Consider the following 7982-nt stretch of genomic DNA (forward strand, 5'->3'; position numbering starts at 1 on the left):
TGTTTTCTCCGTGGAAACACCAAGGGAGTCCACTCCTGCTTCATTGGGGAACGGGGAAAGTTTACTTTCACTCACCCCTCTGCTAAAGGGCTCCGAGAGCACAGCTTCCAAGAGCAGCAGGCCCATTTTCTTGCAGAAAGAGGAGAGAAGGAAAAGCTGGGGAGGAATCTTTAGTGGTGACAAGTCAACAGAAAAGCAGATATGGGCAGCCTGATGGGCAAGGGTGGGCTTCCTTCACATCCTCCGATAAAATCAGCCAGCCAAGTGTGTCAGTGGGGGCCACAGGTGACATTCCTTGTGAAAGTGGATCCCTCTGTTTCAGATGCTATTTTCAGAAGTCACAAAAGATTGAAAAACAAATTATGTTCATAAGAAGGATAATAAATGAGAACAGGATTGGTGTAGGGAAAAGTTCTTAGATTTTACCGTGCCGGCCAGCCTGGGGAGGGGGTGCTTGCAGAAATGGATTTCCAGGATTTTCTCTGAGAAATTTAGACTCTGGAGGTCTAGAGAGGAGACCAAATATAGGGCCCCCCCTCTTTTTTAAAGGTTTATTTATTTCAGAGAGAGAGAGACCAGGAGAGAGCAAGCATTCCCAAGCCGGGGGAGGGGCAGAGGGAGAGAATGTCAAGCAGGCTCCTCACTCAGCCCTCACAGGGCTCAATCCCAGGACCCTGAGATCAAGACCTGAGCTGAAATCAAGGTTCGGATGCTTAATTGACTGCCACCCAGGCGCCCCCCAGAATCAGCCTTTGAAGAGCTCCACTCCCATCCATTGTTCTGCTGCTGGTGGCCTCAGGACTGCCCTCAGAGAAACTGGTCTAGAAAGGGTCCTCGGGGGCCATATGTTGATGGTGGATTCATCCCTGGGTGGGACCCTCCTCAGTGCTCAGGCCCTGCTCAGCCTCAGGTCTTCAGGATTCATCCACGGACATATGTGGGCTCAGCTCGGTGCTGGGAATTATGGGAACAGCATAAAAACACAAAAGAGCCTTCTCTTCTCACCACTGTGAGTTTGGGGGTGGGGGTGGGGGTGGGAGTGGGGGGGATGGGGTGGAGCCTGGGAAAAGTAGTTCTGAGGCTCTGAGACGAACATCTGGGTTGCTGTGGCCGAACCAGCGACCTCTAAGAGAAGTAGGAATCTCTAAGAGGAGTTTAGTCATCCTGATTTCATTGGGGAAGGATTATTCCGGTGGAACACTGAGTACTAAGGCCAAAGCACTGGATGATTTGGTCAAAGTCCGCGCGCCAGGCCTCAGCCTCCAAGCCCAGCCGCTAGCTGCTCTCCAGCTCTGGGAGAGGCAGAAAGGGGAGTGTGGGGAAGCTCTAGGCGGTGCCCCTCCTCTATAGGGAGGTCAGCCCTCCAAACGTCTCTCCCCTCCTTGCCCACCCCACGTGCAGCTGCAATGCCCCAGGGCCCTGCGCAGTGCAGGACTGCCGTCTCCCCGCCAGGTATCTAGGGATGACAGTGGATTTTTGTATCTCGGCATAATTGCAAGGAAGTCCTTCCCCCATGGGCTCAGGGAACCTTCTGGGAACTATTAAAAGCTGCTAGAAGTCAGTTTTTCTCGTTGGAAGCCCCTCTTGAGAGTTTACATTTATAAAGCCTGGCAAAACTCATTCGAAGAACCCAAATTCACTTGCAAAGATGAGGTGAAAAGGGGCCATGGTGTCCCACAGATAGGCTCACTCTGGAGAGAAGCTAGTGATCAACAGTGGGTCTCCCTTCTGCCACCCCCAGGAAGACATCCCACCCCAGATGGCCCAGCCCTGCCAGAGGGCATCACCGGAACAAAAAAAGAAAGAAAAGATGCCAGTTTTCACCTCTGCCTATTGTACACCCAATCATCTGAGGAGAAGTCTCTTGCAGCCCTTCCTTGCCTGTGCTCTTTATATTTATGTATAAGCCACTTCCTGTTTCCATTTCTAGGTCATAAACCAAGCTTACAGATTCACTCAGCCAGGAGGCCCAGCTACTATCCCCTCTCAGAGACCATGGCTGTCTCTCAGGGAGGGATCAGAGGATACAACTTGGAAAGACAAGATATCGGTTCATTCTTAGGAAAACATAGGAACTTTCCAAGGTTTTTTGGAATACTTCCTGCCTAGGACCAGAAGGTTGGCATGCTTGAAAAACCTGTGACTTGCTTGGTTTGCGTTTCTCTGCTCTGCTGATGCCCAGCTCCTCAGCTCCTTGGAGGAACTGAACAAGGGCACTTTGGGAAGACTTTTTGCAAAGACCTCACTGGAAACCTTGCTTTGCCAAGGGGCCTGGCCTGCCAGACAATCATCAGGCAATAGCTGTTAGACCCTGAGGAAGACATGAACAAGAAGCCATTTGAAAGCATTATCTTCTAGAAACTAAATTTCAAAACAAGGAAGAAACCACAGCTCACACATGAGTGAACGTTCAGTAACCTGGGTTCACGTGAAGACCTTCAAGAATAGGTTTTGCACAATTCTACTGCCTTCCCTTTATGATTGCTAAGCAGTTTACTGATCCTGATTTCATCAGGAAGGATTATGTTGATGGAACATTGAGTTCTAAGGACAAGGCACTAGATGGTTTGGTCAGGGTCAATGTGCCAAGTCAGTATGGGTTGCTAGTTTGGCTTCTCGGTTCCATACTCTGAACTTTTTTTCTGTGAAAATGTATTGTAAGCTGGAACCCACCTCAGATGGCCCAGAAAATGCTGAGTGCCAATCTTTTCCCCCATGCCTCTGAATGAGTCATGCATTCAGGGATGTGTGGGGCCAGAGGCTTGGGGCAGAGTCCCTGTAAAGGTCGCCCATGTTGCAGGCTCCTGCATGTTACATCTTCCTCCACAGCAGGGAAGGAAAGGAGAGAGGGAAGAACAGGCCCAGAAAGGCCCAGAAACTCAGGCCAGCCTAGGAGATAGGGATGAGGGCTGCTCCTGAAAGCAGTCAGGAATGCAGATCCTGGCTTTTCAGAGAGTACAATCCTGAGCTCAGGGAGACATCTCCCAAGAGAGAAACAGATATTCTGAGTCTAGTCGTGCAGAGAAGCAACAATGCCATATGCAGATCTACAGAAAACAGAACACGAAAATTGTCTTCTTTTTAATTACTGAGGGTGTAGGGAAATAGGAATTCTCATACTCTGCTGGTGGGAATATCAACTGGAAAAATTTGGTTGGTTGGCAGCTTAGTAATGTATGTTTGAGGCAGAGACAATGCTTTGCATTCACCAGACTCTGTTTGCTTCCAGGACACACAGGAAAACTGCATTTCCCACCCACGGTTGCAGTTAGGAGCAGTCATGTGACCGAATTCCGGACAATTGGAAACTGGGCAGAAGTGATGTGAGTCGATTTTAAGCCTGGCCCTAAAACCACCTGTGTAATTCTCCATTCTCTCTTTCCCTCCCTCCCTCTCTCTCTCCCTCCCTCCCTCCCCCCACTTCTCATTTTCTCCTCTCCTTTCGCCTATCAGCTGCAATCAGAGGATCCGTTGAAGAACTCCAAGTCTCTGGCAAATGGAAAGCTATCATATGAACAAATCCTAGTTCCAGCTGACTGTGTAGAGCTCCTTCCAGCCTGCAACCAGATGACCTACATTGAACTATAACATAAGAGAGAAATAAATCTTTACCGTGTTAAGCCAATGAGCTTTGGGGGTGTCTGCTACAACATTTAGCCTATCCAGACTGATGTAATATCAAAATCCTTAAAAATGTCCAAAAGCTTTGACCTAGCAACTACATTCTTTGGAACATAGCCAAAGGAAATAATTAGGGGCACCTGGGTGGCTCAGTCGATTAAACATCTGCCTTCAGCTCAGGTCATGATCCCGGTGTCCTGGGATCCAGCCCCGGTCCCTGTCCCTTCAGGCCCCCTGCTCAGTGGGGAGCCTGCTTCTCCCTCTGCCCCCCCCAATAAATAAATAAAATCTTTTAAAAAGCAAAGGAAATAATTAAGAATTGTCACTATAGTATTGATTATAATAGCAAAAAAATCTGGTAAACAACATTAACTTCCAATAATGAGATTCATTAAATAATAATACAACTCTGCAAGAAACTTTAGACACTTAATATCATTGAAATGTATTTATTGACATGACAAACTTTCATGATATGTACATGAGAAAGAGCAAGTAACAAAAACATGGCAGGCATGCACCTATAACTATTTATACACGCATATATGCATAGAAAAAAGTCTGGAAATATACCACAATAACCGTGATCATCTCTGGTAATAGGATCACAGACAGCTTTTTTAAAATATTGCCTCTTTATTGCCTCTTTTTTGCCATTTGCCCTTGCTCTACAATGAGCATATATTTCTTGACTTAAAAAAAATTTTTTTTTAAGTAGCCTGCTGGAAATGGATAGATCTCCTTCAACCTTGAAGGCTGGCCTTGCTCTGAGTGTAAGTGTACTGTGTGCAAGGGGAATCCAGGTTCCTTGGATGCTCGGCTGGTCAGGGACTGAAGCCCCACCACTCATGAGGTTAAACATCCATTTCATCTTCATCAGTGGGAGCAGATCTCAGGCTCTTTGCACAGCCCTTGGCTCAGTCCAACTGACAAAATGCCCTGGCTTTAAGGAAGGAAACGCCGAGGTTTTCTAAAATTTCCTCGGAGAGTTGATGGGCCTCCGAACTCTCTTCTTTTTGGGTCCTAGTTGGGATGATTTGGGAAAAGTGTGGCCACAGATCTCCCTCCACCGAGACAAGCTGGGTGGTGCAGCCTGTGCCCATGCTGTGGGGAGCAGGGCAGGAAATTACACTCTAACTATAGGTCTTCAGTCAGAAACCCAGCAGCCTCACCACAAAATAAATTCAAGAGCCCTGCAGCCTTGGTGCCCTGACCTACAGGATCAAAGAGTCTCATGCAATCTCTCCAAGTGAACTTTGAACAAACAGCAATGTGGCAGGTTTTCGTTTTGACCTTCCAACCACATGATCATGCCAGAATTAAGTTATAACTCCAACTTTTTTCCTTCTGCCAAATTATTCCCTGCCCTTGTCAGCCAACCCTCACACGGAGAGAATAAGCCACTGAGGTTTCCTGTTGAGGAAGGTTCTTTGTGTTCTGTGAGGGGACCATATATTAACACAACCCATGCGTAAGTTTTGTGTGTAGTCAGACCAAGCTATTTTAGTTGAACTTAATGGCTTTTTGGCAAATTATATGTCCCCAAAATGCAGACATGTGAGGAAGGGAAGACTTCTGACATGAGATCTTGATGCACTGCGTCAGGAGAGGGGCTTCCCCTGGAGCAAATGAAGAGCCAAGCCTGAGGACCTGAGAACACCTACAAGAAAACCTTAGCATTTCTTTTCCATTCCTCTCCACGACACAGATTCTTCCTGCCCTTCGAGGCCCAGCTGAAGAGAAGGCTCACAGAGGCCTCTGTGGGCAAGTTAGCCCGCACCAATGCCTCTCCTATCTCAAATCCTTTTCTGGTGAACAGGCTGTCTTGAGCATTATAGCCTGAGTGCTGTGGCCTCTGCGTGAATGCCTTCTGGCCCAGGGCGGTCCGATCCACATCAGTGCCCAGTTTGAGATTCCAACTTCAAAGGTCTCAGCCCCTTGAAGATTCTTTTCCTCAGGTGTTGGGAACCCAACAGACAGAAGTTGCTAAGCACATAGGTGCATTGGAGCTAGAGTGCTGTGTGATCTTGAGCAAGTCACTAGCTTTCTCTGAATTTTAATTTCCTCTGTGCCTGGTTCTTTGTTTGAAAACGCTTTAAGAGTTGTGAGAGTTAAATGAGAGAATTCATGGAATGCACTTCACACTCAAAAAAAGTCGTGTTTCTGTCTTTAAATGTGGCCCCCAAATTCTTGGACACACCTCCTGACCAGAGGTGGTGCCTTAAGTTACCTCTCCTTGAATCTGGTCTCTGAAAGTGCCTGACCAATAGAATATTGGTAAGAGAGGCCACACCAATTTCGGGCCCCAAAGCCTTCACAACCTGGCAGCCTCCCTGGCCCACCCCCCTCCTGGAACCCAGATCCTATACTGTGAGGAGTCTGGCCACACAGAGAGGCACGTTCTGGCAGGAAGCTCCAGCTGAGGGAGAAGCCAACAGCCAGCATAAAAGCAGCTTTTAAGAGGACTCCAGCTGCAGCCACCATCTGACTGTAAGCATGGGAATCGGAGGGCAGAAGCCCTGAGCCAAGAACCGCCTTGCTAATTCTAGTCACCCCCAGAAGCACGAGCCGTGAGAGTAAAATGACTGTGGTTGTTTCAAGTCACTAAGTGTTCTGGTGATTTGATACTCAGCCATGGATCTCAGAAGCCTTTACCTGTTGCTTTAAGGAAGACTCACACGGGTCCCAGTGATCCTGGCCCTTACTGGCTGTCCTCCTTGGCAGCTGGATGCCCATTAGGCGGCTTCTTCCGCCCCAGCTTCGGACAGTCAGGCGTACCCTCCCCTGCCGACATGCTTGCAGGTGTCTGAAGCCAACTGTGGACCAATTCCAGTTTCCTCCCCAGAGGAAATGTCTTAGCTCCCGTATAAATCAGTGCATTTGAAGAATTGCTCGGGAGAAAGGGTCTTGCCCAACTCCGTGACAAAACAGCCTCTTAAAATCGTGTGCTGCCTTGTTCTGGTCACTGTATTTTCCATGGATGTTAGGTCTCATTTTTCCAAAAATGATTATAAGTTTCTTAAGGGCAGGGACCCTGTTTACATTTTATTTTTTGAGCGAATTGTAATTTTTGAGAAAACAGTGATCACAGCCAACTGGAACCAGTTGAGTCTGTGAAAAGCCTCAGTCCATGATGATACTCAAAAGGGACAAACGGTCAAAAGTGTGCTGGCGAAAAGTCACACTGCCAGTAGGAGTCGATTGGTGCCCAAAGTCAATAAAAGAAAAAATGTATAGGGATAAATCATTCTTTTGTTAAAACAGGGTGAAGATGGTTCCTATCAATGAAAAGTCCAGGATTGGAGGGTTTCAATTGTTTCAGATTGTTTCAGTGTTGTCTCCTTATTGGGTCATTCAAGTAATTACTATAGTCTGCCCAAGATGTAAGAACTATTTTACCTGCTAAGGAGATAATTGCAAAAATCTTGACACTTAGGTCTGGGGCTGGATTGCATGAATATTGAGGCCTGAAGGATATTCAGTGGCTAGGTTGGGGGTTTGGGGGACAGTGGTGGGGCCAGGGAGTGTCATGCACGCCACACGATGGCTCATCCACCAGCCACTATCTGGAAGATGTGACATGATGACTTCTGCTCCATGGAACCATCTCCATACCTTCCCCTACCAACTCCCCACCAAGAGGCTTAACGTGCTCTGTCCCTACTTGCTTCCATTGGTCAATCACACACCTCCCCTCTTGGGACAACACTGCACTGTACCCACCTCCAGCCAGGGTGGTAGCACCTTCTCTCTGCCCCAGTGGCTTTTGGTGCTTATTTGTATCCCAGTCATTACTCTGCTGTGTGTCTGCGTGTCTCTTTGCAACAGACTATGAGCTACCTGATGGTCTTGACAATCATTTGTTTTTCTCTTCCTGTTCCCTGGAAGTAGCAGGACCATCCCCCCACACTTAATAAAATTTGTTGCTTTTTTTTTTAAGATTTATTTATTTGGGGGGGAGGGGAAGGGCAGAGGGAGAAGGAGAGGAGAGAAAATCCCAAGCAGACTACCCGCTAAGCAGGGAGCCAGATGTGGGGCTCGATCCCACAACCCTGAGATCATGGCCTGAGCCAAAATCACGAGTCAGACCCCTAACTGACTGAGCCACCCAGGTGCCTCTAATAAAGTTTTAAATAAATAAGTGAATGAATGAAGTTTCCATTCTTTCCTTAAAGTTTCAACCAGCACAGACTACCTGCTTTTTTCCAAATGTGCCCTACGTTTCCTTGTGTCTGAGAGAACTGTGTTTTCGGTGTTTCACGAACCTTTCCCGGCACACACAACAGTGTAGCAGCAAGATCAGCTGCAAAATGTCAGATCCAGTGAAAAATGAAAATGCCTTGTCACAGTCTCTGTGGAGA

The 7982-nt window shown here is 47.5% G+C and overlaps 1 protein-coding gene and 1 long non-coding RNA gene across 3 annotated transcripts in view; one reads left to right on the plus strand and one right to left on the minus strand.

The window, feature by feature from the left end:
* Positions 1–7982, minus strand: part of VCPKMT (valosin containing protein lysine methyltransferase) — a 115220-nt gene that overhangs the window by 49496 nt on the left and 57742 nt on the right. The window contains exon 7 of one of the 2 annotated variants that reach the window (XM_078053651.1): positions 4097–4725. The exons of the other annotated variant lie outside the window; for it this stretch is intronic. The gene's annotated coding sequence lies outside the window, so the exon portion shown is untranslated. Of the gene's footprint in view, positions 1–4096; positions 4726–7982 lie in introns of those variants that run through there. 2 annotated transcript variants of the gene reach the window in all.
* LOC144382780 (uncharacterized) lies at positions 1957–3889 on the plus strand. Its single transcript, XR_013450178.1, has 3 exons — positions 1957–2448; positions 3230–3323; positions 3454–3889. It is a non-coding gene; the product is annotated as an uncharacterized LOC144382780 (long non-coding RNA).

This window comes from Halichoerus grypus, chromosome 8 (genome assembly GCF_964656455.1).
Source record: "Halichoerus grypus chromosome 8, mHalGry1.hap1.1, whole genome shotgun sequence".
Classification (NCBI taxonomy): domain Eukaryota; kingdom Metazoa; phylum Chordata; class Mammalia; order Carnivora; family Phocidae; genus Halichoerus; species Halichoerus grypus.